At 42.5% G+C, this 14,529-nt stretch overlaps 1 protein-coding gene across 1 annotated transcript in view; it reads right to left on the reverse strand.

The window, feature by feature from the left end:
* Nucleotides 1–1,720, reverse strand: part of bach2b (BTB and CNC homology 1, basic leucine zipper transcription factor 2b) — a 79,970-nt gene extending 78,250 nt beyond the window's left edge. Inside the window, exon 1 of the mRNA XM_034528022.1 lies at nucleotides 1,413–1,720. The gene's annotated coding sequence lies outside the window, so the exon portion shown is untranslated. The remainder of the gene's footprint in view (nucleotides 1–1,412) is intronic.
* Between the last annotated feature and the right edge of the window lie 12,809 nt (nucleotides 1,721–14,529).

The raw sequence follows: 14,529 nt of genomic DNA on the forward strand, positions 1-14,529 counted from the left end.
CAATGAAGTCCGCTTTTTGAGTCGGGGGGGGGGGGGGATTTTTGTTTTTGTTTATTTTCTGTGTGAGGACACACGCTGCCCTTTTTACTTTTTAATTCCACGAGAGTAGACTCAGCAAAGCAGCGGAAGCGTGCATTCATTCTCATCGGAAACTTTGTAAAACAATTAAACACACACGCGTGCGCGCACACGTCGCGCTGAATGAATACCTTCAATGGCCCGCGTGCGTCAAATTAGTTCGTGGATTCTTTTGACGTTTTATTAGAATTATTTTCATTTAAAATCAACTTGAGAGACCCTGGCAGCATAATTCACCAGCACACCGCGAGCTGTACTGTCAGGGACTGACTAAGCCACTGCTGCAGCACATCATCCATGACAATGCAGGACCTCGCGTAAAGGCGCAGCTGTTTGGATGTACAGTCACCACTTGAATTAAAAACATACACAAAATCAAAACAGTGTTCTCTAATGTACAGAAAGTAGATGTGAGAAACGCTCGCTCCTGTTTATGTATATATATACATTTGACGCAAGGGGTTAATGATAATGAAAATATGGGGTTCTTAAACGACACCATCGAGCCGTTGAGACGATTCCATTGGCTGTCGGAGCAAACAAGGCTCGTCCTTACACAGCAAATATTTTGATGATTTTTTTTTTCTCATGTGGAATATTATAATGAGCAGGTGATTACATCATTGGGGGAAAAATACGAAAAGTGCAATCCTTACTGCTTACTACTACTACTACTACTACTACCACCACCACTACTACTAATAATAATAAGTATTCTATTCAGCCGCAGATTAATTGGACAAATGCACATGTAGTGAACGAGGGAGGCGTTTAATGACGCTGCAAAGTGACAGAAAGCGACTTCTTTTACGGGAATATATATATATTGTGTGTGCTGTTAAAGCAGCGGCATGCCTGAGTCTCCCCCCGGGGATCAGCGACGCATCTACTTTGCAAAAAACAAACAAACAAAAAAACACAGGAAGGGGAAAAAAAAAAAAAATGGGGGGGGCGCATTGACTCAAAGCACAGCAGGATGTGGTTCAGAGTTGTGTTTCACTCCTGAACCCGTGTTCACACTCCGACACATATATACAGGCTTTCAATATTCGCACCGCCGCCAAAAAAAGCTTTAGTCATGCATGCGGTTGTTGTTGTTTTTTTGCTTTTCTCCTGGGGGGGGGGGGGGGGGGGGGGGGGGGTTCTACGATAAGTACTATTACCCCCCCCCCAACATATATCACAGTGAGCAGGACTCTCCCACCGCTGCGACACTTATGCAAGTTTGCAACTCGGAATACGAGAGCGTCAACAATAGACTGAGATTGACAAACCGCGGGCATTCACGCACACACATATCACAGCGAGACACAGGAGCGTGCGCGTGAGCTCACCTTTGACTTCCTATTCTGCTCGTATTCCAGCGCGTTCGTCCGTTTCCCACATAAGTTCTTTCACATGGTGACTCGCTTCTGTCGCTTCCTCAAAGCCTCCCGGGCTGCAGAAATATAGGTGACTTCTTCTAGTAAAACAAAACAACACACCGCGTCTCTGTGTGACTCCACGGTCTGTTTGTTGCCGCTGTGCGTACGACTGCGCGCGCGCGTGTTTGTGTGTAAAGTGTGCGTGTGTGTAAAAAGTGTGCGTGTGTGATCCGGCGCGGCGTGCCGCTCCGTCTCCGCTGTTTGTTACACTCGACTGGAACGCCTACTCTCGGTCGCTACATTGTTGACATTCGGCCGCTGACGTCACTCCATCCCCTCATTCACAACATAGTCAGCGCGGCACGGCTTTGCCGTTGGTGCCCGCGCGGGGCGCGCGCGTACTCCGTAGAACGCGCGCAGCCGAGCTTGGAGAATCGCACTAGGGGCTGCTCGCTCAAGCCCCTCCCCTCGCGCTCGCTGGTTCGGCGGCCTGAAAGCCCCCACCACACTCCCTCCCCTTCCTCCTCCTCCTCCTCCTCCTCCCCCCCCCCTCCTCCCCCCCCTCTCCCTCCTCCTCCCCCTCCTCCTCCTCCTCCTCTCGTTGCACAAACACACTCACACAGCGGGAAAATGACGGTGAAAGATGACGCAAGGCAATTTTCACAAGCTGCAGATGCAAATGTGAAGAATATGTAGTCCAGTGTTTACTTGTTTCGAGTCAAACCAGCAGAAAACAAATTTCCATCCAAAATTTGAGACATATACATATACACACATGCATATATGTTTATATATACAGTTTATGCACACACCACACACACACACACACGCACACACACACACATATATATATATATATATATATATATATATATATATATATATATATATATATATTCATAATCCTATATTGTCTCATCATATTTGAGACAGAAACTGTCAGGATCTGTAGTGTTGTTTCGTGTTTCCTGTCTTATTTTGAAGTCCTTGTCTCTCGTGTCCTCTGTTTCTCTTCACTTCCTGTCCCTGTGATTGTCTGCCCTGTTCCTGATTGTTTCCTCCTGTGTCCAATCACCTGCACCAGCCCTCTGTATTTAAGTCCTGTTCATGTCATTCCCCTTTGTCGGTTCGTCTTGTCTAGATCGTGGAAGATCTTGTGTGCGTGTTTTGTATCCTGGTTTTTGAAGCCTGTTTTTGGAATTCTGTTTAGCAATAAAGTTGCTTTTCCATCATTGACGGCGTTTGGGTCCAGTGTTCCTGTCGAGCTGCACATAACAGAAACAGTATATGCATTTTACATATTCTTTATTTGGTGGGGTGTTGATTTAGCATGTTTGCTGTAAGCTGTTTCTCTTTTTTTCTCCAGAAACACACCTCGGGAAGTATCACAATGTTATTTAACGCTGCTCTGATTCGTCCACGTCTGGATGCTTTATTAATCATGCAGACAATGCAGATTGCAGCTTTGTGTGATATGTTTCTGTTCATATGTTTTGCTCTCCGGTGTTTACTCACCTGATGACGAAATTAGCTTGTAGTTATTTGCTTTAAGGGGAACTACACAGACATTTTCAAAATTCATACATGATATTCCTTCGGTCTAAGACATTCCAAACATATTAGTCACCATTAAGAACTCTCTCCCAAATCCCCAAACTAGAGTCACGGAGTATAAAGCGTGGAGCTGCTTAATAGACGATGAATCGGAAAAGATGTTATGGAGGACACTGGGAGCAGCCGAGGGAATGTTCTGAGTATATGGGTGCATTTTCTCTTTAGCTCATGTCCACAAACATTGCTTGAACTCTCCTCTGCCACAGAAACAAACTATTGGAGATGGTGTTCTCCTTTAAATACAACCTTTTAAAGAGATATTCACCATGTGTGTACAATTGACCCTTAGGCCCTTGAATGCAGACTGGCCAATCACAGAGAAGCATCTGCCAGTTCTGACCAGGGTCCGACAACTATCCCACTCTCCGGTACACGGAATTCCTACACATGCTGCTTTTGCTCTTTAATGATTATAAAGACCTACCCCGTACACAAATGTAATAGAATTAGATAGTATTTCTTCAGAGAGTGCAGTTCGTGACAGTGTGGGGGCTACATGGTAGCTCTGACAGCTTGACGGAGTATAGCAGTAAAGGTGAACCTAAAGGTTTAATAGCAGTGGCGAATAGTATGGGCAGTATGGATTTCAGGAGTACGTTGTGCAAAAAACTTAATTTCCCTTTGTTTTAGGGTTCTTGTATTCATGTAAATACTAAATCCAATATTAAATGGTCCTGTACTTAATACTTTAAATACTGTAAATACTAAATACTGCATACACTTTACCACTATGTACAGTGTGTCTTTTATACAGTGTTTTTTTAAATATATTTTTCATATTTCTATTATTATAGTGTGTTTGTTTTGTACCTCTGACTCGGAGAAACCTGCAAAAATAATTCCGATGTGTCTGGACTGCTGGTCTAGGCACAGATGGCAAATAAAAAACCTTGAACCTTGAACCTTGAAATACTCTACTGGCAATTGGCAATGGTTGAGGAGCCTATCGCAATGTTTAAAAAAAAAAAGTGCACATACAGGCTACTTTTAGTGAAAAAAGGGTATTAGTGAATGGCTCATTTCCAAGTTTTCATAAGTGAAAACAGACCAAAGCAAACAAACAGAAATGGAAATGCACAATGCTAAATGAGCGGAGCGGGGTGGTGGGAGGGAGGTAAGCCCGAGAGCGCTGTTCGACTTGAACAGCAGCCATGTGAGGGAGGCAAGCTTCCTTTTTTTTGTGTTTTTGTTCTGGAAGGAGCTCACATCCTATTTGGACAAGCGAACACTCGCTGGAGATGTTTTAATTTCTAATGTAAAAACCACCCCTGGGGAGTTTGCATGTAATTAAGAATTATCACAGCACAGCAGACGGGCCCCTTATTTTTGCGGCAGCCGTCACTCCTCGCAGGATGTTTTCACGAGTGGCATTCAAAGAGCAGCTCCCTCTGCTGCTGCATGCATTAAACTGGCGATTTGAGATGGTGCCGCTGCTGCTGACATCAAAACAACCAACAGGCGTTTGTTAATGGCGTGGAGAAAGCATCACAGTGATTGAGATTCAGAGAAATAAATACAATAAAGACTGCACACTGTATGCAAGAGGAAGGTGATGATGCCATTTAGTGATGATGAGCCAAGCAACTTATGAAACGAATGTCAAAAATATAAAAAATAAGTCTAAAAACAGCATTATGATGTCTCTTTATAAAATCAGCCCCAATGACTTTAAACCTCATGTGATATATTTAACCTGAACTGCATCTGCTAGACAAGGGGAGATCAGAGATGGCTGTAACATATTTTACACATCTCTCTGTATCTTGGAGCTCTTTTAAGCTATGAATGTGCGCTCAAAATGTAATACCAACTAGTCACACATGCCAACTATTAAAAATGGTGTAGCGGATTTCTCTAAAACACAAACAGCACAATGTGTGGGCCTCTCTGTCTCACAGATTACACTTCAATTCTGCTACATTTTCTCACATATTGTTACAACTAACTCAGACACTTGTAGCAATGAACTAGCTTACCTTACAGCTAACAGCTACAACATTAGCACTAACAACGTGCATAGATTTGACTAAAAAGCAGGCAATGTTGTTTAAAAAATAATCAAAGTAAAACAAATTAAAAAAAAGATAGGCAAACTTATTTCAAAACTGGGTTTAAAATTAAAATGTTCTGTAACTGCACGTTGCCATTAGCATTGATCCTTGTGTATTGGACTGTTTTTGCAGTGAAGTTCATAATTTTGTGCCCAAATGCTGTTTTATTACCGAATTTAAATACACATGGACTAAATATTGCGTGATAGTTCTGAGACTTTTGCTTTTGAAAACCACGTGGCCCCCTTTGTGTTTAACGGCTGCAAAAGCTGAACAACCCCTTCGCCAATTCAACCCAGTGTGTGCAGCAGGAGTCCCGATGATGTAGCGTCTAGTGGAAGTCAGCGCTAAAACCAACGTTAGCAAGAAAAGCTAACTCGCCTGCATTTTAACCTAGCAGTGCAGTGTTGCTGTCAGATATTAAGAACCAAAAAAATAGTAGCTCTTTAGCACTAAAATGGCTCTCAATCACTTTTAGTCTCTTGTCCACCTACTTACGAACACACAAAAAAACCTATGAATGCCCTCTAGTTACTTGTAATTACAGTCAATAGCCTTGCATACATCTTCACAATACCACTTCTCTTCATAACAATACCACCGATACACACATCTTTAATCGCTAACTAATTTCCTAGCTAACTATATAAAAATATATATAATATATATATATAAAAATAGGGTAAAAACGCTATTCAACAACTGGTTTCCACAAATATCTCATATGGATTTATGCTCTTTTGAAAAGAGAACATCTGTAAAATAGTTGCACTATCCTCATAGTTTATATTTCCTTACACAAAAGGGCAGGATAATTTAAACATGCTTCTCATCCACAAGCTCTACAAACATGTTTTATAACAGACAGGGCTTAATCCAAATGGTACTTTTTATGCGCAAAATCAGCTTACCGCGAAGAACTCAGATGACGGCAACAGATTTCATTGCAGCCTGCACATGCTTTCGCTTGAAATTAATGCATTACTGATAATTTAAAAGTTAAATGTGACAGAAGGTGCCCTGAAATGAGAAGCTAAATGCTGAATTAAAAGTACAGCTCTGAAAAAAGGAGAATCTGTCAGAATGTACATTCAGGAAGACAGATTTTCTTTTTGGGGTCCAGAGAAACCATTTTGACAATCCAGCGGCTAATCCCCTAGATTAGTGAAAGGTATTTATATTTATATTCATCCACGCAGAAACCTCAGAGACATCTGAGGGTTTAAAAAAGAATTCAGGAACCTAAAGTGGAGCTGAGCAAAAGCTGGGCTGGGGGCCTTTAAGCAGCCGGGAGCGGACCCCGTGTCTAAAGGGGCTGGGAGACGAGCCTCGACTGCTTTTGTCTCAGTGCGGTGCATTCACAGTCAACATCTAGCTCATGTTCCCGATGCACTAAAATGCATGAGGAGAATTTAATGAAAGAGTATGGAGTCCCTGAACACACCCACATAGACACACAGTAAGCAGTGGCATTCCTGCACTCGATGACCTCGCCTTCGAGACCTTTTAAAGAAAGGAGTCTGACTGAAGTTGGGTGGCGGAAACGGGGGGGGGGCAGAGCCCGGACTGTGGACAAACACTGCGTTCTTATGTCAGGAAGTCCAATTAGACTTAATATATACATCACAGCATGTGAAACGACTATTGTTCCATGACAGAAAGAGGAAGCTCCACGCGGAGGGGAGGCTATGGGTGACACTCGTCCCGTCAGCTTTCAGGTCGAGGCGATTCTGACGATTGTGCAACAAGAGTGGAATGTTACCGTTTGATGGACAGTTGTCAGAAGAAAAATGCTTTACCGAGAGGTAACCGATGACAGCCAGGCGCAGGTGCAACACTGTGACAGTGCTGCATTATGGGATTTTTACAATATACCTTTGCGCTGAGATGTTTCATTCCCATGCAGATCAACGTACATACAACGGATTTATATGTTCTTGATGAATACTGTTTTGTTATTTTTCGTGCGTTTTTCCTACAAATGTCAGGCAACACCAGCGAGAGGTGCGCCTGCACAAGCCTCTGTGGTGTTTAGGCAACAGAACTGCTTGGCTAGGTTTAGTAAAATATTGTGGTTTGGGTTAAATTAACGATGGAAGTGGCGTTGCTGAAGTACTGATGTTACGTGACATATAAGTCAACGATTGGGTCAAATAAGTACGGAAGTGGCATTACTGAAGTTACGTGACAAATGAGTCAACATTTGGGTTGAATAAGTACAGAAGTGGCGTACATGAAGTTACGTGACAAATAAGTAAACATTCGGGTTATAATAAATACGTAAATGTACTCAAGTACGGATGTACAGTGAAAATTACATCAACATTGACTTCTGGTTTCACACAGGACCCCAACAGCTGTCTGCTGGGTGAAAGTCCGTCATTTTTAGACCCACACAACCCAAACTCCTCCCAGCTTACGTGGGTATATATATATATATATATATATATATATATATATATATATATATATATGAATTACAGTGCATTACTTTTGGAAGGCAGAGCTACCGCGTAAGAGAACAGCCTGTGCAGACTTGCGACTCCTGGATGCAGCACTACTGGCGGCGCAGTTGAGTGACAACGTAATCACACAGCGCTATTTAGGAGGGATTGGATAAAGCATGATATCATTTGCACACAGACACACACAAAAAACAACTTGCAGCTGTATCCAGATTGTTGTTTGCACCGAGACGGCTCAGTAATAAAATCCCCCATTTGCAACACATTGGAACTACAATGTGCGTGGAGGGTTTTTAGCAATTATCTTTCTTTACTCAACAATTTGGAGGTTTCACCCTTTGTATCCAGTGGCGTTCGGTACATTTGCTCCGCGAGCAAAACAGCCACATGTATAATCCTGCATCTTCTCAAAGCGGTGACTCATAGGAAAAGTGTTCTAAGCAAAAAAAGAAAGAAAAAGAAGCCCTGCTCAGAACAAGATTTACATCGGTCAAAGAGTCATCACTTTGAGAGCGAGGATGACTCACTTCCAAGTGATTCATCAGGCTTTTGAGGCCATGCAGATAGAATCCCGCCAACCAGAAGAAAACTCTCCACGAATTTCGCTGGCTAAGGGGAAGCAGCAAGTCCAGGCAGAGGCACAAAAGACTTAAATGCAGCGCTGTTGTTAGCCAGCGAGCCGGCATGTGACCCCTCGAGCCAAAATGCCTTTGATTACATCAATTACCACGAGCCCGACGGTGCCTCGAGGAGCGATCTCACCGACATTCATAACAGCGGCTGCCACAGATCGACCTAACAGACTCAGTTTCCTTGTTCCACAGAGGCAAAAAAAAGAAAACACATACAAATGCACAGTTGCATGCACACACACACACGCACACACGCACACACACACACACACACACACACACACACACACACACACACACACACACACACACACACAGACATTCAAGTATACATCTAACCTCTTGAACACAGATTTCCTACATTTCTGTATCTTGAATAGGATGTGTGTTCTTTACCTAGTAAAAATACATTTTCAGACTTTTCTCTCCCAAAAAAAAAGCATGTGCATTTATCACAACATTTCACATGTTCTCATCTCACATGTCGGCAATTGTATGCATTCAACGTCCAACCGAATAACCACTTTATCTTGAAATGCAAAAGCAGATAAATCCAACAGAGGAACCCATACAATATTGTGATGCTCTGATAAGGCTGTATGCAATAAATAATACAGACGTTTACATTGCCCATGCAATGTGAGGTTTTGAGAGGAGAACTGTTGTGAAATCAGTTTCTTCACTGCGTTTGTGTGAAGAGAAAATTCAAGTAATTTAAAAACCTTTTTTTGTGTTTACAGTACAGTAAATGCATACGTAAAAAGGAAATCCATGTGTATTCTGTCTTCATTCCTTTGCTTGATTTATTTATTTATATTTTGTCATTTTAAATCTTCCATACACTCTTTTTAGCTTACATGTATATTTCAGTTTGTTGTCTTTGCAAATGTCTGTGGTGTTGCACAAGAATACAAAAATCAAGTTGGGTAGGTCTGAACACAGTTCTTATTGTCTGACTCATTGTTGGGGTGGAGGACAAAACCTTGATCATTCACTACAGCTTCTTCTGATGACTGTAGAGCTTTAAATCCTGAATGGGTTTTTTTTTTGACTCTTTTGTCAGTCACTCAAATGGGATTATTCTATATGTTTTATGCATTATTTTAGACTTTTGGCATCCTTGTAAACTCAATAAATGTAAGTACGATTTTGAAATGCTTGAGTGCACCGCCTACTGTACATTGCAACAATGAACCCACTGCCGGGGTTGACAGAGTCAGAGAGGGCTAACAGACAGAAACTATTGGAATGCTGCCGGAAATCCCACCTCCCAGTGTGTGTGTGTGTGTGTGTGTGTGTGTGTGTTCTCTGAGGAACTACTGTTAGGCTGGCTCAGTGGAAAGAACCGTGGGGTCAATCCCTGCCTCCGGCTCGCCACCGGTTCCATCTGACAGACCGGGCCGGTTTGCAGAGAGGATCAGAGTGAATCTAAACAAACGGAAAAGATCATCTGAAAAGTTGGAGATTAATGTCAAGCTGCAGACGCTGATCTGACTGTTAACAGCCAGTAACTGTGCTCTCACCACGCCCGTTGAATTCGGCTCATGAGCATCCTGGTATCACAACTGACAAAATAAGTGACAGCGCAAAAGAAAAAAAAGAAGCCATGCAGATAGTTTTGGTTTTATTTGTTCAGGATCTTTTTCACACTGTGAAGGAATAAAGCTGTAAGACAAAAACACAGTCAATCACAGTAAGCCCCGCATGCCCTGCATTATATCACATATTTTACTCTAAATTAACCATACTTTACTACATGAACATCATGCTGTTTTGGAAGAAGACTTCAAACCAAGGATTGAGACCATAAACGTATGTTTGCAATGTTTATGCTGAGGGAATAAATCAAGAGAGAAGACGGGGCATTTTCTCATTGACTTCTATACAACCAGACTTCATTTTGCAACCAGAGGAGACTTATGACATTACATGTCATCAGCAGCATTGAAGCTATATTACGTCTAAAGTGACTTTTTTTTTTTTTTTTTTTTTTTTTTTAAAGCTGCACCATTCCAGCAACATGGAAATATTGCAATGGAAAATATGCATTGTTTTATACACATTTCCTAATTCTTTTAACCTATGAATAAATGTAACAACTATAAAGACATGATACCCCCCCCCCCCCCCCCCCCCCAATCCACTGCAGCACCGCCATGGTGCGGTCAGTAAATTTAGACCTGTAAACAGAGGCTTACAGTCTGCCAGTTTACACGGGAAGTGGACCTGGATCCAACTAAGCCGCTTGTCCCGAAGTCTAAACAGGTGAAATCCTTTAAGTCGACCCAATCATATGGGCGACAGTTCCCTGTCTGTCACCGCTCTCCGGCTCAGGGCCCGAGCAGTCGAACCGAGTAAACAAAACGGGAGTGGATCGAGTGCGAGGGGATGAGTCATCGGTTGTGCGCTTTGCGTGCCTCAGTCTGCTGAACATCCGCTCCCCCGAAGGCCCTTCGTCACCGCAGGCATACTTCAGCAATTACCTTCTCGCCCACACGCTGTCAGTCACATGGGCCGTAATAACAGGCTGTCGCGCTGTCCCACTGCAAATCGCTCACCGGCACTCTCCACCTCGCTCTCCACACACACGCACGCACACGCACACACACACACACACACACGCGCACGCACACACAGAGCTTCAACTGTGCACATCCTGAATATGATTATGAACCCTGTAGTTTTTTAGATTTTACAGAAGCTGTATCTTAAACTGCTGACAGAGATATTTTTTTCCTTCTTTTCCAATAAAAAAAAAAAAACAACCTCCCAAAAAACCCCAAACAATTATTTCTTCAATTAAAAAATGTTAATTAATTATTTAAAGAAATATATATATATATATATATATATATATATATATATATATATATAATACCCAACTCTGCAGACGGACACAGTTAGCGGCTAGCTGGTGGACATAGTGGAGCGTTTAGCAGCTAAAAGGGAGAGTAAATATTGGACTTTCAACATGTGCACATAAACATGACTCCAAATGAATGCCGATGTCGCTCCGTGTCTGCTTGGATGTGTTGATGGGCAAACGTTTGCTCACACATTTAGAAGGCAATATATAATATGTCAATGTTGGGTATATGGCTTGTTGCACTGCCCTCCAGTGGCCAAAAAGTACGGTTTGTGCGATATTAAGAAATATCTTCCTCCTTTTTCGCACCGTTTCCTACAAATGTCAATCAACAGTTAATTTCCGCTCAATACATCCATACATCTTAATATTGTCATACACAATGATGCTTTCATATTTCTCTTGAGATTAATACATGCATGGCTCAAACTGAATGCATTCACATTGCAGGTGACATCAGAGGTGTGAATCTAGCTGCTGGACCCACATAGTCATCCTTTGTTCGTTGGCTAGGTGTTCGGTTTTCAATTTTGGTATTTTGGATATTTGTCTCAATCAAATGACATGAAATTGAAGAAAACTCCACATAATTCAACTGATTCGTCCCTCTTTTATAGGAATTTTGATATACAGCCTGATATGGCGAGCATTGGAGTTCCATTCATACGTTGTCATATTCATGTAATGTGTTTATGTAACTTTGTAAATGCTGTTCATTCTATACACATGACATCTATTGCTTCTGTCGATCCGGGGAGAGGGATCCTCCTCTGTTGCTCTCCTGAAGGTTTCTTCCCTTTTTTCCCTGTCAAAGGTTATTTTTGGGGAGTTTTTCCTGATTCGATGTGAGGTCCTGGGACAGGGATGTCGTATGTGTACAGATTGTAAAGCCCTCTGAGGCAAATTTGTAATTTGTGATATTGGGCTATACAAAATAAACTGAATTGAATTGAATTGAATTGAATTGAATGTGCGAGTGCAACTTTAGTTTACTAGAATACACATAACTTCTATTCCATGCCGACGCGACGCATGTGGAACTTAATTCATCTCCATCTCTGTACATTAGCATCCTGGGAAGGATTCTTTCGAAATTGTTAAAAAAAAACAAAAAAAAACCAACAACGTGAAAACGCAATTTTCCTTAAAAACCTCTGAATTGGGCAGTTGATCAGAATGGAGTGGTTGACACATCAAAGCAGTGTGGGCCTGTTATTATGCAAACAGAATGCACTTATTACGCCTCCAGACCTGCAAACCTCCAGCCGAACCAGCCAGCGAATAAACAGCCCTCTTGTGACATTTCACTGTTTATTTGTGTTTTTTTTCTTCTTCTTCTTTCTTTTCCCAGACCGTAGCCCGTGGAAACACTGTGCGGGTTGGTGAAGGCTCAGTGTTTACACGACAAGAAAAAAAGGGTCTTGTTATTGGTCTGAACAGCCTGCAGGAAAAGATGCTGCGGTGTGACTGCGCGTCCGACCCCGCGGTAATAAAAGGCCTCCGTGGAGAACGTCAGTCGCATCGTAGCGTATCGACACAGCTTCTTAGGCACAAATCTAGTTAACACACTCTTGCTTGTAAAAAAATGAATAAAAAGTGTCTAAACAATGTGGCTATACGAGGTGTAAGGAACCCGCTGATGCGACGCATTTCCTTTTCTTTAATGGCCGCTCTCATCCCTTCCCATCCGATTCTAGGTGACCCCGAGGGCGCCTGGGAAGGAAGATGTCCACCTAAAAAAAGAGAGTGCAAATAATTTCCTAAAGACACACGAAACGGTTCCATTGTCCTTTTATAGTAACGCTAATGAAGATAATGTAATACAAATGGACTGCTAAAAAAAACAACGTATTGTTTTTAATGTTACACTGAATTGTAGGTCCATTGTACATTTGCGAAAATTATTTTCAGAAGTATGATTGTTTGACGTCTAAAAACGTTCTCGAGCTAACGGTTGGATTGTAATTAGTAATGAACTGTTGGTAATATCATAAATGTAATGTTATTCCATTATATGTATGATGAAGAAATTATTGTAATAAGTGGCCGGAGAATACACTTACGGAACTAATGATGGTGCCAATAAAACTACTAATTGTCAGGGATGAAATTGACATAATTGCTCTACTAAGCTATTACTAGCATGTTGATGGTAAAGTCCTTGTGGGGAGGCGGTTGAGGTGGATGGGTGTGGTCTAAAAACACCAGACTTTCACCATGGAGACCGCCGTCTGCGTCCCCCGTGCTGCACACGGCAAGTCGTTAAAAATAATAAAAATAAAATCACATAAAAATGAATTTGGCGGCAGTTAAAAAAGCAGCAGCCGCTCAAACTCTCCCTCTCCCACATCCTCATTAGTGACCCCCAAATAGACCGGCGGGGTGAAAATTATGAATGAAGAATGACGAGAGCGCGGCGCTGCTAATTCACGATTCCAATTAGCATTCCGTCATCAGCTCCAAACGCAACGTGTTATTACATAATGCATGAAGTGGAGTAAACAAAGAGCGCGGGGCTCCCTTTGCTCCGCTAACGGATTTTCGACGGAGGCCTCGGCGAGTTCTCACACGGCCCTGCGGCCGCTTTGGAGACCGGCCGTGGAGTCACGCAGATTAACGGAATCCTAACTGGCACACGGCGCAATTTATAGACCTACATGCGAGATGTTATGACCTAAATTGTGTCCATTATTAAAAACTGCAACATCGCTCTCTCTCTCTCTCTCTCTCTCTCTCTCTCGCTGCCTATTTATGTCACCCCAGTTTCCATGGCTACCATGCCATAGATAAAATCTAAAGCACACACACACACACACACACACACACACACACACACACACATACACACACACACACACACACACACACACACACACACACACACACACACACACAGGTTTTCAAGTGCAACATCAACTCCCCCTCTTGCATGACGTTGAATCGCACACAACTTTTTCATTACTGGCCAACATTTTTCTGTCGTATCCAAAAGAACAGACCTATTTACTCACCAGATTTAATTAAATGTGTGTGTTTTTTTATTACATATATATTTCTGGTATGGCTTTATGTTTAACATTTGACAACTTTTGGCTTTCCCACCGAAAACCTGGGTATTGTTTTGGCAGCGGTGTCGCACACGTGATTTAAAGAGTTTTTTTTTCTTTCATTGGCCCCTGAATAAAAAAAGCTTGACCACAAATAGAAAGTAGCCTTCCTTCCTCACACTTCCTACAAGCAGCCCACGGTGGGACCGAGCGCTCCCGTGTCCTTCTGAGAACAAAGGAGCGCAGGACGCCGTCCTCCTCCATTCCCCCAGTTCAGCGAGGGCGAGCAGGAGCACATGTGCACAATACCTGGCCGGAGGAAGGAAGGGAAGGTGACATCACTTCTCCACAATGAAATGACTCATTGTTCCCCCGTTCAGCGGTCGACTTCAAAACACAGACGGCAACGAGA

This window comes from Cyclopterus lumpus, chromosome 24 (assembly GCF_009769545.1).
Source record: "Cyclopterus lumpus isolate fCycLum1 chromosome 24, fCycLum1.pri, whole genome shotgun sequence".
Lineage (NCBI taxonomy): Eukaryota > Metazoa > Chordata > Actinopteri > Perciformes > Cyclopteridae > Cyclopterus > Cyclopterus lumpus.